We start from the raw sequence: 21559 nt of genomic DNA, 5'->3' as shown, positions 1-21559 counted from the left end.
GGCGCGGCGTGGGCGGCACCAGCGGCTCCACCACACGTCTTGGTAATACGCAATCAATAGTGTCCCCTGGTCAAAGAATCGCCTCAGCTTCTGCTATATCAATGCGGACGTTCACCTACCGCAATGAATGTAGTGGTAGGTGAACCTTAGTATGGAGACCAAGCGGCCTTACATACGTGTCTGCGCTTGCAGACACGTGGCAGCTCCGGACCTCCCCGAGGCGGGGTGTCAATCCCTTCCCTTAGTGGGGGGTCCGGTTACTATACAGGGGGTCCGGGACCCCATGGGGGGTCCGGAACTCCACGGGGGTCCGGACCTCTACGGGAGGTCCGGAGCCCCCGGCCGTTTGGGCTGAGCGCCTGCTTCTTCCGGAACACGTGGTGCTCCCAGACCTTCCCCAGCCGGGGGACGGGTCCGGGACCGTTGTCAGGTGAACAGGGCTCCGGATCGCAGGGGTCCAGCTGTTTGGATGTAGTCAAGGATAACCACAAGGCTCTTGCCTAGACACAGCAAGAGGGGGTACCCCAGTTCTGGGGTACCGACAACCGGTGATAGCAAATTGTCTCTGTCTTGTTCATTTTGACTTGAATTTCTTCACGGTCTCTTCAATTCTTGTCCCTTGGACCGAAGAGGCGGCCCTTCGGGCCTAGCTACGCCTATCTTCTCTTTGTTATCACTTGAACCTAAAAGCCTGAGAATGGTCATCTTAACAATCATATTAGTCCAAGTGTTGTGTTGTCTATATCAATCACCAAAATATTATATTGAAATATGGCATGAGAGGCCATTTTCGCTACATCCGTCCCTGAGGATGGAACTCATACAAGGGACAGAAAGTGTCGACCGAAACAGAACCCCTGAAAGACTTCACGTCAGCTGATGAATTTTCACCTTGAACCAGGCAAGAATCTCTGGGACCTTCGGGTCGAGAGGAAAACGAAGCCCAGCAACAAAGAAGTCGCGAAACACCACACATTCCCCATCTTGGGGGTCTGGCGTCTCCTCGCCTTGAGGTGGGCGACGAACTCCTGCAGAAAAGTACCCTCGCTCAACATACGACTTGATAAGAGCCGCATACATGAGCGAAGGTCCAAACCTCAGAGTCGGGGCAGGCTTCTCCTTCTTCATCAGCTCCGAAGGATCGGCGTCCACGTTCGACAAGGATTCCTCCCCTTCCGAAAGATGCTCCGCTTCCTCGGACGAAGCAGCACCTTCGGTAATGTCTTTTGCAGTAATATTTACTCTGGCCATTCCTGCAGTAGCACACAACACCAGTTAAAAAAACTTACAAACAGTACAGATAATGCGAAGATCTCCCGGCTTGAGGATCACAAAACCAAGTCGCTGAAGCAAAAAGCTCGAAGCTCCCGGCAAATCACAGCACTCCACGTGGTAAGCTAAAAAAACCGGCAGAGCTTCGCTACGATCAGAAGGCGTGAAAGTGACGCCTCACCCCCCAACTTATATAGCAGGGTGAAAGTGAACAGTAACAGCAATGGTAAAATCGAGGAAGATACCAAACGTCACCCAACGAAAAATCGACACGTATACAAAAAATACCTTCGGCTCGTCCCAACCTCCAACGGAGGGAGACATTTTTTGGTTGCAGGTGATAGAGGCTTCAAGGGTTCGGCCCGTCAGAGTCGGCCCTCGCCCGCGAGGGGCTATTGTTGGGGATCACCACCATGCATACCGGAGGTTGGCCTAGACTGCAGGACGAAAGCCGAAGGTACCGAAGGTCGCCAGAGCCCGGAGGTCACCTTTCAGGCCGAAGGTCAAGTGACGCGGCCGAAGATCTTCGGATGAAACTGAAGATTCGCGAAGCCCGAAGGTCACCCCGAAGGCCCGAAGCCTTAGAGACTCTCCAAAAAAATCAAGAAGGCTACCGAAGGTCCGGCACTAATCCGAAGGTTGCAGGGGACCTTCGGGATAGCGTCCCGAGTACGAATCGGATAGAGTAGACAATTTGTACATTCCAACATGCAAAATGACCTATGGCCCGGAATATTTGTAGAATATTCTGGGTAGGTAGGGGCATTGATGTCATTATGTAATAAAGGTTGAGGGCATTGAGTGCATCATGCTTCCACCCTCGAGTGAGAGTTATCACTATCTTGGTGATGTCTCTCTTCCAGCTATCTAACCTTGACCACACTTGACTTGAACTCGTTTTGGGCTTGCTTGATGAATATCTTGAAGATCCCGACGGTTTTGCTCTTGTCCTCTAGAAAAAATGTCCAAGTATATCTAGAGTAATCATCAACAATGACTAAGCAATAGAGATTACCTCCATGGCTCTTGTAGGTCGTTGGTCCAAATAAGTCCATGTGTAGCAACTCTAGGCACCTTGATGTGGATAGGTACGCCTTCATGGGATGTGGTGAAGCAAATTGCTTCCCGGCTTGACATGCACTACACAACTTATTCTTGTCAAATATAATATCTTTAATACCAACCACCATACCTCTTTTGAATGCCATATTTAGTTGACTCATCCCAATGTGAGCAATACGTCGATGCCATAGCCATCCCATAGAGTTTTTTGAAAAGAGACAAGTCGCCAAATTTGCATCGTTAGAGGAAAAATCCACAAGGTAGATATTACCGTGCCGGAAGCCTTTGAAGATCAAACTCTTGTCCTCCTTGCTTGTAACAACTACACCACTATCACTAAAGGTACAAATCAAACCAAGATCACAAAGTTGTGCAATTGAAATCAAATTAAAGCTTACCGACTCCACAAGCAACACATTTGAAATAGAGAGATATTTGGAGATAGCAACCTTACCCAAACCTACCACTTTCCCTTTAGAATTATCACCAAAGGTGACATACTCATGATTGCCCACTTCTTCATCTAGTGAGGTGAACATCTTTACATAGCCGGTCATGTGTTGTGTACATCTGCTATCAAGCACCCAATGCTTTCCACCGGTTTTGTAGTTCACCTACACACAAATGAATTAAGCTTGAGGTTTGGGAACCCAAGCAACTTTGGGTCCTTTGATGTGAGTAACTAAAACTTTGGGAACCCATAGTTGACGGGGTAGCTTCTTCTTCTCTTGTGTGCCAATGAACTTGGCCTTCACCTTGCCATTCTTAAGCTTGCTCAACAAAAAGTGATGGTTATCAAATTGAGACTTATAGTTGAAAGGCAAGCTAGGAAGAGGGCGATTAGGAAGAGGACACCCCCTTGTGTGATGTCCAACATCTTGACAATGTTGACAATAGGAGCCCACTTCCTTGTTGAAGCAATCCTTGAGCTCCGGAGACCTTGGAACATTCTCCGGTGGCTTGGGAAAGGATCCAAGACCCTTAGTTCCAAAATGCCTTGCATTATTGAAGAGAATCTTCTTGTGCAAGTATTCTCCTCTTGTCACATTGAACATGCACTTGGTCAAGCTTTGGAGCTCCTCCTCAAGTTCCCTTTCCCTATCATGGTTAGTCTTGGAAGAACTAGGGACATCATGATTAGTGAAAGCTTTGGAAGACTCCACATGTGTTTCACAAAAAGTTGATGCATTGATGTTCTTAGTTTTTAGAGTTTCAAGGTTATCATCAATAGCATCAAAAGTAAACTCAAGTTTTTGATATTTTGAATTAAGATTAGCATAATCAAGCTTGAGCTTCTTGTTGGACTCTTCAAGCGACTTGTTGAGCACAACTACTTCATCATGTTTTTCAACAAGTTCATTGTGCTTAACAAATAGCTTATCATGATCCTCTCTAAGTTGCTTGCTAGATACAACACATTTTTCATGAGTCTCTACTACCTCATTGTGTCTAACAAGCAACTCATCATGTGAAGACTTAAGCTCAACATGCACATTTTTTAGACATTTGAGTTTGGACTTAAGCTTCTTGATCATGTCATTGTATTCATCTAGGAGCAACTTAAGATCACTAGGAGATAACTCATTGTCACTATCATCATCACTAGAGCATGAGTCATCGGAATTCACCTTGGACTTACCTCTAGCCATGAGGCACATGGGTGGTGGAGGTAGCGGTGGTTCATCATCATGGATGGCGATCCCCACTACGACATTCTTAGAGTCATCATCACCATCATCTTCGTCGCTTGAGGTCTCACCATCGGTGATCCACTCCCCAAGAAAAGCCTTGATCTTCTTTTTCTTCTTGAAAGGCCTCTTCTTCTTATACTCTTTCTTGTCATGGTCTTTCTTGTGATCATGATCTTTCTTGTGCCTGGGTTGATTGTCCTCATCTTGCTTCTTGTTGGATTCTTGAGGGCAATCATAAGAGAGATGACCGTACTTGCCATAAACATAGCATATCTTCTTGAGATTATCTTTGGGCTTCCTTGTACAGAACTTGTTTTTCTTGGGGTCAAAGTTGTACCCCTTCTTGTTCAACCTTGACATGAGCTTTGTGGTCTTCTTCATGAGGAGAGCAAGCTTGGTGTCTTCATCACCATCCTCATCACTTGAGTTATCACTAGCTTCACTTGAACTTACATAGGTGCCTTGCTCTTGCTCTTCTTGCTCGATTTCTGTTCACCTTTGGCTTTGAGAGCAAGATCACCTTTGGCTTGAGGAGGATCAATTTCACTAAAGAGAAACATCTCATGTGATCGAATTTTCCAACCACTTCACTCACTTGCAATGTCGAAAGATCTTTCTCATAGAGCAAAGATGTCACAATATTGTACTTGGGCTTGTGCAATGAGTGAAGAATCTTCCAGATGATGTCACTAGAAGATATGGGAGAAATTTCAAGTGCATTAATGTCTTCAACAAGAATATTTAACCTAGCATACATTTGTTCAACAAGTTCACTAGGATGCATCTTAAATTCATTGAGTTTTTCTTTAAGCACTTGGTACTTCTCCTCACGGAGCTTCTTAGACCCAACATAAATGTTCTCAAGTTCTTTCCACACTTCATGAGCGGTTTTCTTGCTATACACGCGAGCAAATATATCTTCACCAATAGCATCAAACATAATATTTTTGGCTCTAGCATTCCATTTGGTTTGGTCCTCATCCATAACACCCATAGCTTTGTCGGTGACCTCCCAAGTAAGAGGGTTAAGAGACTCAAGGTAACCCGCCATGCGGGCTTTCCAATAGCTATAGTTTCGCCCATCGAGCTTGGGTGGTCCACTAGTCCCCGGGGCTATTTCTCTAGGTTGTTAGACCTTAAAAAGAGAGTCTTAGCTCTGATACCAATTGAAAGGATCATGGCCCAAGAATGGGGGATGAATTGGGACTTTTTAAAATTCTACCAAGTCCTTAACCTACCTCTAGTGTTGCCCAAGCCTATAGTTCAGAGACTTAAGATCTAGAGCACACTAACATGGTAAATCTAGGTATGTAAGCACACTAACAAAGCCATGATACTAGAAAGATCACACTAACATGCAATGGCTAGCCCGATTGAAGCAAACTAACAAGGCAAGTCCTAGTCTCAACAAACAAGCAAAGAGCAAGAGCTGAAAAACAACTAAGTAAATTGCTTGAAAGTAAATGAGAATGGACAAGAGACAACCGGATTTTTTCCCGTGGTATCGAGGAATTGACGCTCCCCCCTAGTCCACGTTGGAGCACCCACAAAGGGTATCGCTCCCTTGCATCACGAAGAGCAAGTATCCACTAAGAATACCATTTCTTCATCTTCGGAACGGCGGGCTTCAAACTGTGTACAACTTCTCCTTCTTGGGGCTCCCACAAACTACAAGAGCTCACCAAGAGCCTCCGATCACCAAGACCATCTAGGTGTCGTCAAACACCAAGAGTAACAAGCTCTAAACCTTCACTTGACCATCACTCAGTTGGCCCTAAGGTTCTAGCACACTTGCACTCTTCCAATGGATTGATTTCTTGTTGAATTGCTTGATCTCAATGTGTGGATGTCTCTCTCAGCTCATGAGGTGGCCTCAGGTGTTCAAGGGTTCAAAAGGCAGTGAAGAGACCCGAGGCTCCCCCTTAAATAGGCTAGGGAACAATTGAGAGCCGTTACCAACTTTTCTGCAAAAAGTAGGTAGGGTCAGATAATCCGACGTGGCTCTGTGAAAGGCGTTGGGTCATCCGACCCCACTGTGAAAACTAGCCTAGCCGTTATCTTTTAAACCTGAGCTGATGTCATTTGTCCGAAGTGTTTGTCTGACGTCCTTTGATCATTGCGTCGGATAATCCGGCCTCAACTGGATTTTGAATTCAAAAGCCAACGGCCACTGATCATTCACCCGATATATTAGTCCGACACTCTGACTTGACTCTGTCGGATAATCCGGTCCAACTGAGAGAATTCCCAGCTGAAAAACATGCTCTCTGCAGAATCACCCGACCAATTGTCCAACGCTCTCATTTGATCCGGTCGGATAATCCGATCCCACTGTGGATTTTTAGCCCTTGGAAACATGCTCTCTGGTACATGCTAGCACCCAAACTCCGAAGTGTATTGTACAGTGTCAGATAATCCGGCTTCTTTAAAGTGTTTATCCGACCTGACTGATTCGGATAATCCGAACCCACTGTATTTTTCCTGTTTCTGATTTTCAGACTTGGAGTTGATTTGAGTCTCGATTCTTTCTGTTTCCAAATGTTTTTCTGAGTTTCTTTGCCTATCTTGAGCTGGTCTTGAGCAAGTGTGCATGAAATCTAAGGCCAACTCTTTGGATGATCAAGCTACTAGCTTCGACCCCCCCTTAATAGTACGGCCATGAACTAAAAACTATAAAAACCTATACTAAATCAAGTGTTCTTCATCTCCTTGTGACACTTGAGTCTAGAAAGGTCCTTAATCTTGTGAATTTGAGTCCATGACTTTGAATGTTGATTTTGAGGGATCTCTTTTCATTTGCGACTTTAACGGATAAATAATAATCGCTACAAAATACATGTTAGTCACAAACGTCGTCACTAATCACCGAAACTTATCGTGTGGCATCTACGGGCCTAGATTCTTTCACTCTCACTCCCAAGGCACTATGTAGTGCCTTCAACTTCCATTCCATCCATTCTCTATCTCATTGCTGACGAACCTGCTGGCCGGTTGTTTGTCTGATAGCACCGGCCATGCATATATGGCAAGTAACAATGAAACTTCACAGTGCAATATCCTTGACCAAAATCCCTACAGCACGCCCTGGAGGCTCCAGCTAGCAGATCAACAAATGCGATAGCATTTCGGTCGTACGTGCTGCTGATTTTCTCAGAAACTGTGTAAACGCGCCACATTGGAGGACTAAGACAATACTTCTCACTCCATCAGGGGCGGTTTCCGTCGTTGGGTATGCAAAGAGGGGGAGTAGTTCGTAGTTCCAGATTCCTCCTATTACTAAAGGACACATTCGGTGAGTGCATCATGCTTCCAGCCTCAAGTGAGAGTTATCACTATCTTGGTGATGTCTCTCTTCCAGCTAGCTATTTGTAGACACCACTTTGGCTAATGGGATATGATGGGAAAACAAAGGAAGGGATTGCATGAAATGTGATTCTTATCAGAAGGAGTTGTGTGCATTAGCAATTAACAGTAGTATCACGGGTTGGTGTGAAAATTGAACCACATGCAGTACCTATTACCCATTCATCCATTACTCCCTTCCACGGTCCCATCCAAGGATTTTTCTATACCCGACCATCTCAGATATAGAAAAATAAAAAATGTTTATGAAAAGCAACAAGAATGACTCTGGTAAACCCATTTGTAAATGCATCTGTGAAATCAACATTTGTGGTTGGGTCTGCCACTGCTCTTCTCTCTGTTGTAACATTCATGTGGTTTATCTTTTTTTTTTGCGATCAAGAGCTTCTTCTCTATTACTCAATCAATGAGTTACAATCTTCTTGCAACAAATCATATGGTTTATCTCTGCTGTACAAATCATAAGATCGCAGCACAGTACCAGAGTTGTGCAGAGATGCAACGACTGCTAACAAAACAGTGTGCTCTTTGACTGACCAACAACAGCGATGCTGATGAAGATCTTCGGGCTTGCACCCTGTCGCGATGTCATCAACCAAGCCCAACTGCCCTCTAGGATCCAGCAGCGAAAAAATAGGCAAAGAGCTCATGAGAAGGACAAAAAGAAATTTTCTTGTTTATGGAGGCGAGAGCATTGAGCATATATGTTCTATAAGGCGTAGAGCGGAGTTTTGGAGGAGCTGAGAAGAAATGTCACCATGGGCACTACAGCGACAACATCCTTTCTCTGACAAATCTACTGCCCAACACTGCTCCCAACTGCACATAAATTAATCTCGCACAAATCTGGCATCCTTTGAGGTGACACAGTTCCAGGTTCCTCGCATTTCTAAATTACAACTCCTATTTCTTTCTAGCACGCCTAAGTCGCAGTGTCATCCAAAGGTTTGCTGCGCTTATTGGTTACAAGTGGAAGCTGTGGTGCTGTTTGGTAATCAACCAAACAGGAACTAAAAATGTGTTGCCCCTTGGGCTGCTGGTCGGGCAGCTTAGGCCCATATAAGAACATTAGCTACTACCTAGGGATTCAATGATCATGGAGCTATGAATGCTTGCAATTGTGTTAAGGATTTAGTCCCAGATGCCCCTCTTCCCAACACACTACAGTGTGCTTCCAACTCCATGTGATAGCAGCGCGCAGTCTCACTAGAACAAGAAGGGTAACGATAAAATGATGTGTATGTCTTCTTACATTAAGGGGCGCTGCTCTATCTTCAAGCCTTCAAGAAAAAAAGTGGCTATGTTGTTCTGTCATCTGTGAGTGGATCACTACCGGAAATCGCTGTAATGCCGTGTGGCTAGGTCTTTGCCGTGTGTTTTTTGTCGGGCACACGGCAAAGAACCACTTTGCCGTGTGCCTCAACAAAAACGCACGGCAAAAAAATACACACGGCAAAATCCATGCTTTGCCGTGTGCTGACACATGGTAAAGACTTTGCCGTGTACTTTTTTTTGGCACACGACAAAGTTAATAGTTTGCCGTGTGTTATTTTTGGCACACGGCAAAGTTATAATTTTTTTTTCTCTTCTCACCTCGAAACTTTTTCTACCCACCACATACAACATGTAGTACCCCAAGTTAAAATTGGGTATATTTTTAAATTTTTTTTCTATATATAACTAATTAATTGCATTTCAAGCAATTTTTTGAATCAAGTCATTTTTGAACTGCAAGTGATTCAAATAATGGAATAAAATTAGTGAAAAATGATATTCATGTTATTTAGCCCAGTTTGAGGTCTTACACGTGAAATGAAAAGAAATTTTCAACATCTTGTTTAGGAAACACGCCACGAACGTGTGTTTGAATGATTTTAAAATTCTAAAAAAAACAAATGAAGTCTGAAAATTATGAGATTTGTCAATACCTCGTTATATCGTATGTGGAGGTAGTGGTAAAAAATTGAGTAGGTTTCGTAATTTTTTCACGTACGATGCTTACAAATGGAAACATCTCCGGAGAAGATTCGGAGATTTGAGAAGGATGCAGTTAGGTTTGGAGTAAAAGTGACGGTCGAATTTGAGTTCGACTTCGAAAGTTTTTCCACTCTTCACATACAACATGTGGTACTCCATATTAAAATTTGGTATATTTTTGTATTTATTAGCTATATTTAACTAATTAAATTCATTTCAAATAATTTTTGAAAAATAAAACTTTGCTGTGGGCTGGAGTTGGGCACACGGCGAAGCCAGCCCAAATCCGGCCCATTAAACCCGTCGCCAGCCAGCTCCCAACCCTACCTATATTAAAACCCCTCCCCCCATCCCATGCCGCCTCCCTCCCCCGACCCCTGCCCGCCGCCTCCTCCCTCTCCCTCTGCCGCCGCCGCCTCCTCCCTCTCCCTCTGCCGCCGCCGCCTCCCTCTCTCCTCCTCCTCCTCCTCCCTACCTCCGCTGCCTTCCTCCCTGCCCTCCCGTCCAAGCCCAGACGGTGGCGGCGACACATGGACGCCGGAGGGAGCTCAAGACCGGACGGCGGGATCTACGGCAGCCTCCTCTACCCCGACGGCGGCGCATCAGCCTCGAGCTCCCTCCGGCGGCGCGGCCTCGAGCTCCCTCCCCCACGTGGCCGCGAGCTCCCTCCCCGATGCGACCTCGAGCTCCCTCCCAGGCGCGGCTCAAGCTCCCTCCCCGGCGTGGCCTCGATCTCTCCCTCCGGCGACAGTCTAGCGGCGCGACAATGGCCTCAAGGGGCGGTGGTGCGGCCTCGGGAGGCGGCGGCCCGGCCCCGGCCAGCGGCCGGCTGGGGCGCCGGCGGGAGACGGAGGCGCAGCCACGGGCGGTGGCCCGGCCCCGAACGGCGGCCGGTGGGGGCGCCCACGGGAGGCGGCGGTGCGGCCACGGGTGGCGGTGCCTCCTCTCCTGGCTGGCCGGCGTGGTGGTGGTCACGGCGGTCGGCAGCATGGTTGTGGTGGCCAGCACTGCCGCTGCAGCAGTTGCCGGTGTTTTTTTTATTTATTTTTTGGAAAATTGTTTACCGAGTGTCGCTCTAACACACGGCAAAGTCTTTGCCGAGTGCCCGAGAAAAAGCACACGGCAAAGTGGCTCTTTGCCGACGTTTGGATGCCGTGAGCACTTTGCCGTGTGTTATACACGGCAAAGGCTTTGCCGTGTGTGTGCCTCTGGCACACGGCAAACGCCCTGGCTCCCGTAGTGGATGCAGCATTTCATATGCATTATGCTGCAGTTGGCGAGTGGATTAATGGGTTTTTGTTGTGTTTTATGGTTGGTCACTGCTGGTACTAGAGACATCACTAGGTTGCACATGTTCATGCCCATATTGCCCATATCACCCAGCTTGGCGAGGTGGTCTGAGAGAGTCCCACATGCCATAGGCATCGCCACACCCAATTGGGTACGTCTACTAGGCCGCTGTTACTCCACTTCCCCAGAGGTACACTGGCGGTCAAGCATGGAGTTGCGCTGAGGACGGTCGTCCCTCCTGTGAACACCGCGTGCAGGCAATACCACAGAGTCAAATGCAGCCGGCCGCTCTACAGAACATGGTCAGACCACGAGACGAAACCCTCATTCTACTGTGTGATACTCTGATGCAAGTTCACGCACCGCTGCATTCAACATAGTTCCAGCCGACTCTCATTCCCAGCACACTAACTGCTTGTGTAAGTACCTTTCTGATGGGTGTAGTTTACCATTGCCTCTGTTTCTCTCTCGTTCATTGAGTTGGTTTTATTTGGGCTATTTGTACTCTTCAGAAACTCTATGTTTAATTTGGTCTACCTGCCTATTAGTTTTCACGAAGATAGCTAACACTAGCAAGATATATATAGAACTAGTAGAGAACCAGCATACCAACATGTACCACCGGTTTACAACCCTTTCTATATGTAGATTCCAAGTCAACCATGGGTTCCCGTATGTAGAAATGGCTATTTGTACAAGTGAATGGTGAATGGATCGTACCTTGATACCCATTTTCAAACACTCGGTTGTCCACCGGCCAATGGTACAAACAGGATTACTACAGTCAAACAGCTGGACAAATATGATTTCACATGATTTGCACAGGCAGTACTACAGCACATTCATCACAGATGGGAGGCAGCATTCATCACAAATATCGTCAGATGCAGCGTTATGTCATCACATATATCATCTCAGACATTATTTTTCTATCATTGATCAATTTTTTTAAAAAGTATATATTAATTTTAGATGAAACTAAACAAACTTGCATTTTGGAACGGAGGGACATATCACATAGATGGTTGCCGGTGGGAGTTTGTGCACTGTTTACACATGTTTTTTTTTTTGAGAGCACTGCTTACACATGATTGTGTAGCTCATTTTCTACAATAATTTGCAACTCATTCTACATGTGTACGTGTGTCTATCTTACCATCATGACATGATTCTGACGAGTCTGCCCAACTTTGTTCCAAGAAAAGAATGGTCTTTTTAGGACCATGAAAAAAATGGTTGAGTTCAGCAGAACATACTACGCATGAAGATGAGAAACGAAACGACTAAGATGTGCTTGAAAGACTATCCAGTTTACTAGTTCCTTTATTTATTTCCTAATGATATCAATCCATGGCATGTAGCTCTACACAACATGTTCTAAGAGGGCAAGGCCCTGAACACTACTGCCCTGGGCCCCAACCTATGAATTGTTCCCTGGCGTCACCCTGTTGTTGGAGGTTGCGGTGAGAGATCCCGCACGCGTCGCCAACAAGATCCGAGAACCTCTGAGAACCCATCCAAGTTGCTGGTATCTAACTAGAGCATGTGGTAGCAAAGCTCCGAATGGTCTATAATCTGCTACATATGCAGGCATTGGTGCATTGGACGCAGGGGCGTAGCCAGAAATTCCAAATGAGGGGGCCAAACAGCTATTTGGGGAGGGCAAAAAGCTAATTAGAGAAATAATATAGGACAATTTTGTATTTGATTAGAGATTCTAAGTTGAATTATGGGAGCATTAGGGGGCCAGGCCCTTGCCCGCCCCCATGTGGCTCCGCCCTGATTGGACGCAGTTCCGATGCCTCTAATTCGATTCCTAGTGAGTTGGTCGTTCTGGCCCATGCATCTAATTGTTTTTTGAGAACTATATATATATGTGTGTGTGTGTGTGTGTGTGTGTGTGTGTGTGTGTGTGATCCCTTGCATATACATATTTCGCCGTGCAAAAATTTTCAGAACTCATCCATTATGATAGCATTAATGTGTGAAATTAGTTTGGAGATACTACCTTTAATTAGGATGACATATGAATGATTTAGTGCGTCATTGTTCATAGATTTTTTTATTTTTAATACAAAATTATACTTTAATTATGGAATCATACTATTACTAATTGGAGGCTTCTTTAGAGCCTCCACATAAAGCCACCTAGGATCCTAGGTGAACACTCTAAAAAATAAAGAAATTCTATAAATTTTCATAAAAATCAGAAATATCCAGCCATTAATCCAACAACTCTAATTATAATAATTATAGGATCTATTAGCTTTTCTAATAAATTACTCACATCTGCCATTATAAAAAATAGACTAAAGTAACCCCTAAACATGTATCTAAATTACCCACCTTTACCATTATAAAAAAATCTAAAGTTACCCATAATCTTTGTGTAAATTACCCACCTATGTCATTATAAAAATAATACAAATATCCCTCTAAATTTGCATATAAATTATCCAATTATGTCATTATTATTACAAGTTAAATTACTACTAAATATGAATATAAATTATATAATTATAATAAAATATAAAAATAATATAAATTTCTCCAAATTTGTATATAAATTATCCAATTATGTCATTATTATTACAAGTTGAATTACTCCTAAATTTGAATCTAAATTATATAATTATGATAAAATATTAAAGTGCACCAATATAAAATATATTACTTATATAAAAACAGTACCCACAATATATGTCACTATATATTCATGTATGATGGAAGAGATAAGAATATCAATCACAAACAAATAGTTCAACTAAATATATATCAAATACATATGGAGGTGCGATACAAAATAAAATCTATTGTAACTAGATAATGAAAAAATATATTTTAGAGTATGTGTTTAAATATTTGATAGATGAAAAAGAGTGTGATATAGATAATTATAATTATTAATCTTATTTTTATATTAATTCTAATTAGCCCGTGCGGGAGCACGTGTTGATAGACTACTAATGGTCTAATCCTTTGAAATACCAAAACTAGATGTGAGATACTACCTATGGAATTATGAAATATTTCATCTATTGATGCGATGAAATACAATAATTTCGTCCAATCATTAGACGAAATCTAATTCGTTGAACCAATGGACGAAAGTGCATGAAAAAGATGATTTAAAGACAATTTTTTGTCGAGCCGGCATGACAAAATCTTGTTTTTGTTCCATAGGTAGACGAATTAGATTTTGTCTACCAGTTGGATGAAATTATAGTTTGGTCCAACGTTAAGACGAAATCTAGTTTTCGTCTACCTGTTGGATGAAATTTATATTATGCTCTATATCCAACAGCTCAGAGTTCAACGAGCAGGATGGGCTTTAGATGAATTGATCTATTATCGGGCAATCTTATTGGGAATAACCAAAGGGTTTCCTTGAATACCCAAAGTTTCATATCTGAAGCAAGTTTTCAAGAAACTGCTCGAGATTTTTGTAAAAGCTGCCCTAATATTGTGCAATCATCAGACCATCTTGTAGCTGTGTACCTGTGAACTCACCATCGATCGATTCACTTGGTTTCTAGAAAAAAAGTGAACTGATACACTCGGTATCAAAGTGAAGTACTGCACTCACCCACAAACTAAATTATAACCACCAACCCCTTTTATTGAACTGTTGAAGGGAGATCATCCACTCGTCCTTAATTACATCATCTTCCCAGTCTTGTTCCTGTGACCTCACGCTCTCTCTATATATGTCGTTAGTTCTAGCTATCCGGCCTCTGCAAACTTGCAAGTAGTAGGCCAAAATTTACATATATATATAAACAAGTAGCTAGATGTATGGGCCAGAAGGACCAACTCGAGAAACAGCACGGACAAGTGTGCTGGGAACTAGAGGCATCTGGAATTGCGTCCAATGCTGTATCGCCTCCTCTTTTAGCATGGCATCAGCAATTCGGAGCTTGGCTACGTCATGTGCTCCTTTATCATGCCTCGAAGCGCAGCAAAGTCCCGTGGATCCGGAGGTACTGCTTTCACGTGGTATTCAAACGAGGGGAGACGGTGCTTAGATCGAATTTGAGCTTTAGATCATTCTTATTGCAAATTTCATAGGAGCCATTCACCACTTGCTTGGCCTGACCAGTGCCGGCATAGCGCGTGATATGATGACAAGGAGGGTCGTGGTGGAGACGACATGGCCGCTGCCACTCGTGTCTTGATGGCGCAAGCACCCAGCACCCAAGCATCAAGAATAGTAGTAGCTGAAAAGATATTTTATTAGTTAAAAAATTTAATATACTAGCCTATATATGCCTTCCTTACGATCAGGAGTCAATTTTAGCCGTGTAGTGCTACATTAAGAAAACGCTATCGATCTTTTGGGACAATGATTCAAATGTCCTCCTTAAAATCAAGTCAATTGGCATACGGGAAAATATTTTTAAAGTGGCTGAGTAATGTTTAGATCAAAGACACTATATTCATTGGAAGGAGAATACTTACACATATATATATGCCTAAGATAGGAGAACAAATTAATTAAATGTCTAGTGATATGTGTTGTGTAAATAAAAACCTGAGCGTGGTATTTGCACATGTCTAGAATTTAGTAACCATTCTCGAACTTGGATTTAAGCTCTAAGGCAGACCCTTTGACAGTGGGGAGTGTCGACGATTCAACGTCTAGCACTGCGGAACCGTGAGATCAGCTTGCTCACTTGTGCACGGTTACTGTATGCATCGCTGGGATGTTGTTTTGTTCCACATACTTGCATGATACTTAGGTTAGCCAAGTGCTACAATGGATATTCATGATGCCTCATATTTCCATAGCACTAGCTGTGACACTGTTGGGATCCAAACCAGTACAGTTTCTCTTTCACTGGCATTTCCTCTCTGCAAATTGGTTGATCCTTTGTTATGATTTTTGTTTGTCTTGGTTTCGATATGTATTCTGCAAGCTATCTTAAAGGAGTAGATCACGAGTAAGACAAAGGAAGAACTGATTATTCGTAATAACATTAGGCAAGAGGCAATGTGTCTTTCCTATGCTAGGAAAATGCTGTCGATGCTGGGTACTGACAGCTGCTTAAGGCTTCTATAAGGGCACCACGCCGTCCCTGTGTTGTACGTGCACTTACTCTGCTGCAACTCTATTCATTAGGATGTAAACAGGGCTAATAAATCATAATTCTAGTGTTTCACTTGGCCGTAATTCATGCCTAGAAAGTAGAAATAATCGCTAGGACGATCTTTCTGTCAGTGTCAGATGCAGGACGCCGCGGCCAGCAAGGATCCCTGCATGAACACGAATGCAAAGAATCCAGGTACAGTCGAGCACAGCCATGTCTTGGATCACAGACTGGCCTATGATAGCGAACACAGTGAGCAGGAAACACTTGAACCCGTGCCGGGACTATCCAACACATGCACTGTTTGTACTAAAAGACCCTGCACATCAAACCAGCTGGGTCCAAGTCAAGCGAGAGCCAAATTCCGCCTGCTCTTGCTAGACGATTCTCTTGCGTGATAACAGGTTGGAACCAAGCTCAGCCCGCTCATTGCTGATTCTTCCTTGTGCAACAGTGCAAAGTATATATGTCACTCGCTCACCCCAGAAGCAGCGCATTCATGTTCACTGTAAAAAAAAATGGAGCAATGCATCCAGCTTGCCCCGGCAAGTATGACGAGCTCCTCCAGATCGGCTACAACTTCGCAGAGCTGGTGGCGGCGCACGACAGCTCCATGGAGCTGGTGGAGAGCGCAGCACTGACGGGCGACCATGAGTTGCCCCTCTACCGGAAACTGTCCAACAAGACGGCGGCGGCCAACGGCAGCAACTCGCCGTCGTCATCGTTCGTTCATCGTGGCGCCCAAAGCCGCTGAGAAGGCGTTGACACTGATCAAGAAGTGGAGTGCGCGAGTGGCCACGTGAGCCGTTCCGTCTACAAGCAGGACATGATGGACAGATGGGGGGGGGGGGGGGGGCGCTGCTGCTGCTGGTTGTGGCGGCGTCGACGGTTTGGCAGTGCTCCCATCTGGCCTGCAACAACTGGCTCGCCAGCGAGACCTCCGAGGAGAATGCATATGCATATCTTATATTGTTTCTTTCTTCTCTAACCAAAGAATAAATAAAAAAATATTATTTTTCATCTGAGAGATTTCTCACAAGGCTTTCAACGTAACCTGTGCAAATGCACCATTTATACGAGCTTTTCTTTATTAAAAAATCTATAGTTTTTTTTTTGCTTTTTAGCAAACTCGATCTAAGCGCTTATTTGTCTTACAACATGATCTCCATAACATTTTATTTAAAGAATTATTGTATCTTTATCATAGTTTATCGAAAAGCTCTCTTCAATCCTGCAGCAACGCGTGGGGAATCACCTAGTTAATTACTATGGGGATGCAACACTTGGATGATGTAATGAAAGATACTTATATTAAGAAGAGGCAGGGTGCTTAAGAATTTTATTAGCTACTCCTAGAAGGCAGATGGTAATAAATGAGGGGCAGAGGTTGAGAATGGTTTTTTTAAAGGAAAAGGCAAGTTTGCCCTACTCCCTTACCATGAACGAAGGAAACATAGGCTAAGAATTTATGGCTCAATGTCTCTCAGATTTGGGTTGGGCATCAAACCCCCCCCCCCCCCCCCCCCCCCACCACACACACACACACCCAAAACATTACAGTGCAGGATCATTTCAGAAGCAAGTTTTGCATGTAGCACACCCAGCAGTTCAGAACAATTTATCCCTACCTCTCTATCTGATTTCCTCTCTGGATCCAAATCGAATCCCCACCAGGTACCCGTCGGCCTCAAATCGAACTGCTGCTGCAATCCCTAGCGGCCACCTCTAGCTCCGGCGATCCAAAATGGTTGGTCTCTCCCACTCCGACGGCCCATCCCCGGCAGCATGGAGCGGTGCAGAAAGGGACGTCGACCGCACCGCATGGGACCGACGCGGAGCCGTGCGCCCGTCCGTGGCGCACGCCAGTCCGCAACGCTCTGAGCCGCCTCGGCGCTGCCAACGGGCGCGCCCCTCAGCACCGTCCGCGGCTTACTGGCCTGCGCTGGGCACACCCATAGGCAGCGCCGAGCAGTGCGGACTGTCGTGCGTCACATACGGGCGCAACTCCGTGAGCCGCTGCGGGCAGGCGCCACGGATGGGCGTAGCTCCGTGCACCGCCACGGGCAGGTGCCGCGGGCTAGCGCACCTCTCGGCGACCGGGGATGGGTCCCCGGGGTGGGAGAGAGCCGGTCGCCACCTGCGAGGACGTGTCCCCAGAGGCTGGAGAGGAGCGGCTCGATTTGGGGGCATCGGGGATTCGATTTGGAAAAAATCCAGGTGAGGAGAGATAGAGGTAGGGGTAGAATTGTCATTTCACGTGGCTTCCTATTAAAATCGAGTGTAATAATAGATGCAGTGTCCTGCACCAAATTACCACATATTTGTAATGTGCTTTGGCAAAGATGTTTTATTGGTTTGTCAGGACAAAATACACATTTTAACGGTATTCGCAGGCTAATTTTGCCAAAATCTAAAGTAACCTCCTAATCGTCATGTAAATTACCCTCCTATACCATTAAAAAACAATACAAATAACCATCTAAATTTGCATATAAATTATTCAATTATATCATTATTAAAAGTTAAAGTACCCCATTGATCTCAATCTAAATTACATAATCATAGTAAAATACTAAAGTGCACAAATATAAAATCCTAGATTACTATTTCTATCATTATTAATATTATTTATATAAAAATACTATCCACAATATATATCACCGAGCATTCATATATGATGGAAGAGATAAAAATACCAATTCATAATTCATAAATAAATGGTTCAATTAAATGTATATCCATGATAAAAAACTGAAATCTATTGCAAGTAGATAATGATAAATTATATGTTAGAATATTTAATAGATGAAAGAGAGCATAAGACAGATAATTATAATCATTATCTATAAATCTTATTTTTATATTAATTATAATTAGCTCGTGCGGGGAACATATCGATAGGCTAGTTAAATACCAATTTTGTGATATCTCGCAACGGGACCGCGGTTTGTCACTCCCCTTCGCCAGCTTAGCTAAGTCTGTTGCCTCTGTTTTCAGGCCTATGCCTAGCTAGATATATAAGTAGATAGACTAAGAATGATAATACAAACCTAAGATATATAAGAGGATGCCATGGGAACAAGAATAATACTGTGCAATAACCAGACCAGGTGGTAGCTGTGTCCCTGTGAACTCACATGGTTTCTCCAAAAAAAAGAAATGAGAATTGATTCTCTCAGTACCAGTACTGCATTCACCCACAAACTAAATAACCCCCAACCCCTTTTATTGAAAGCTTCAAGGGTGGTTGTCCACATGTCCTTAATTACACAGGGGCGGGCCCCATTAAATTCAATGGTATTATGTTGAATACCCATTATTTTTGAACAAAAATTTTATACATATAGTGTATTCTAAGTATATGATACAAAAAAACAAAAATCATACTTCAAACCAAACTACTAAGAGCTCAGTCTTCATTTAAGCCCAAAAACAACTAAACCGCCCACCCCACCCCACCGCCAGCCCAATCCCCTCACACGGCCCAAATTCCAACTCCGGTCACTGCTCCGCCATCCTGGGCGCTGTGGCGATAATGTGGGACCTGCGACGCTTGATGGAGCGTGCCCGGCACTGCTCCCCGTACTATTCTGCCAACTCCGGCCGTCCGGACTCTACATTATCACACGTCTGGCCCCGGGCCCACCTCCTGCTTGGGAGGAGGTCCGGTGTCGCCACGGGCCCCTCGAAGAGGGATGCCCATCACTCGCAGCCGGAGTCCCGGACCTCCCCCCTCGAGGGGTCCGGGACCTCCACGTGTCTCCCGGACCTCCTAGTGTGCACATCAGCACTCCGTCCAGGGGGTCCAGGACCGCCGTGTGCCCTGCCGCCGCTGGAGTACGCAAGGCCCTGACCCGCAGGGCCCGCGGAATGCCACATCTGGAGAACTGTACGCCCTACAACGACGACCACTCCGCCTGCAGGGGTTGGCAGGACGCCGGCGCGATCTCCGCGAGACCAAGGACGATGGTCAGGACGATCGCCACGCCCAATGCCATGCCCCATAGTGTACTTTCTACATTGTTTGACCACTGCACCCCCACGACTCGGGGGAAGACGGCAACTTCCATGTTCCCCTACTCATGTACCCCGTCCCTCCTTGTGTCTATAAAAGGAGGAGGCGGTCATCCCTTAAAGGGGTCGGTCGACTCTCTAGACACCTACCACTCAGAACACACGCACTTGCTCCTAGCTCCGACATCGTCATTCGCCACGCTCAAACCCCTCTTCTAGTAGAGACCTGGGAGCTTCCCTCCCTCTCTCGCCCCGCTTGTACCCCCTACTACAAGCACTCCGGGTGTAAGATAATACAGTGCACTCGCACACCCCCTTTGCTGGACGTACGGCCCCGTGGCCAGAACCAGGATAAACCCGTGCGTTACTGTGTTGCCTCTTGCATCAACATCTGGGACGAGGAAACACGCAGCATTTACTAGTTGGGATCCGGACTCCCGGGTCAGGACGCCGACAGTTGGCGCGCCAAATTTGAGCTGATTCCCCACCTGACCCAATCGGCGCCTGCTCCCTGCCCTAGCCCTTGTCCTGCCTTTGCCTGCGCCCTCACCTGCCCTCCCGAGCGTGCACGCAACGCCGCCTCCGCCTCTCAGCCTCGCCGTCGCCGGTCGCCGCCGGCTGCGGGCCGCTGCCCGTCCCGCGCTCATCGGCCTTGCCACCTCACCGGATCCGTCGTTCCACGGGCCGCCCGTAGGCCGTAGTGTCGCGCCTCCGCGCCGGCGAGCGGCGGCCAGGCCGCCAGGCAGGCAGGGGCGGGCGCAAGCGGCAAGCCAGAGGTTGGTGGCCGGCATGGCCAGTACCGCTGCAGTCTGCACGGGGCGCCACCGCACGGGCCACGGGGTGCTGCCGCACAGGGGGGCGTGGGCCGCCCCTTTCCCCTCCCCCTGCACTGCTGCACGGGGGTCTGTAGGACTGCAGCCCGAGCAGGCCTGAGCCCGAGCAAGTGAACCAAGGTGAATAGTGGATTGACAAATTTATTCATAACTTGTGATTATTTATGGTTATGGATTTGTGAAAAAATTAGCAGTAATAGTCAGATTTTTTTATGAATCTTGAATACTTATAATTTGTAGGTTTGAACTATGAAAAGGAAGAGGGGTGGAAATGCCGCTACTGATTTGAAATTTTTCTTGCAAAGAGCTGCTGCAAAGAAGAAACCTCCTGAGCCAGAGGATGGGGCAGACATTTTTGAATAATTGTTTGATCACATTCATTGAAAGGGAATTCTTCTTGCAAGCGAAAGATGAGGACATCATCAAATATTTTCAAGACATCAAGGATCGTAAAGTAATCTTGTAATTTGTAAGCATCCTGCACCAGCATCCTTGTCACCCATTTGTTGTTTTAGAATTTTACCCTCTATTCCACTTTGATATGTTGATCATTTAGTATGTATATGCTGTGCAATTTCAAATTATGAACAATTTGTGTTGTTCGTACTCAATTATGCGCTAGTAATATGTATGTCGGGCTGTTAAATTTTTTTTTTGCACTACTTGATATTTTGAATACCAAGGATCCAAATCCTGAGCCCGCCCCTGTAATTACATCATCATGCCAGTCTTGTTCCTGTGACCTCATGCTCTCTATATATGTCGTTAGTTCTAACTATCCTCTTACAAACTAGCAAAGTAGGCCAAAACATATCTATCTCTACTACTAAAATTTCCCTAAGCGGGACGCCGTTTTCCGTCGTACATCGCGTGGGGTGCGACAGACGGTCTTTTGTTTCGTTCGGCCTCGGACGAACAAACGTTTTCAATCCCACGCGTCCATCGCCCATAGAGCTCCTTGCCCCCCGCT

This window comes from Panicum virgatum, chromosome 3N, assembly GCF_016808335.1.
Source record: "Panicum virgatum strain AP13 chromosome 3N, P.virgatum_v5, whole genome shotgun sequence".
In the NCBI taxonomy this organism is placed as follows: domain Eukaryota; kingdom Viridiplantae; phylum Streptophyta; class Magnoliopsida; order Poales; family Poaceae; genus Panicum; species Panicum virgatum.
The sequence above is the reverse complement of the archived record's forward strand: the minus strand, read 5'-3'. Positions refer to the sequence as shown.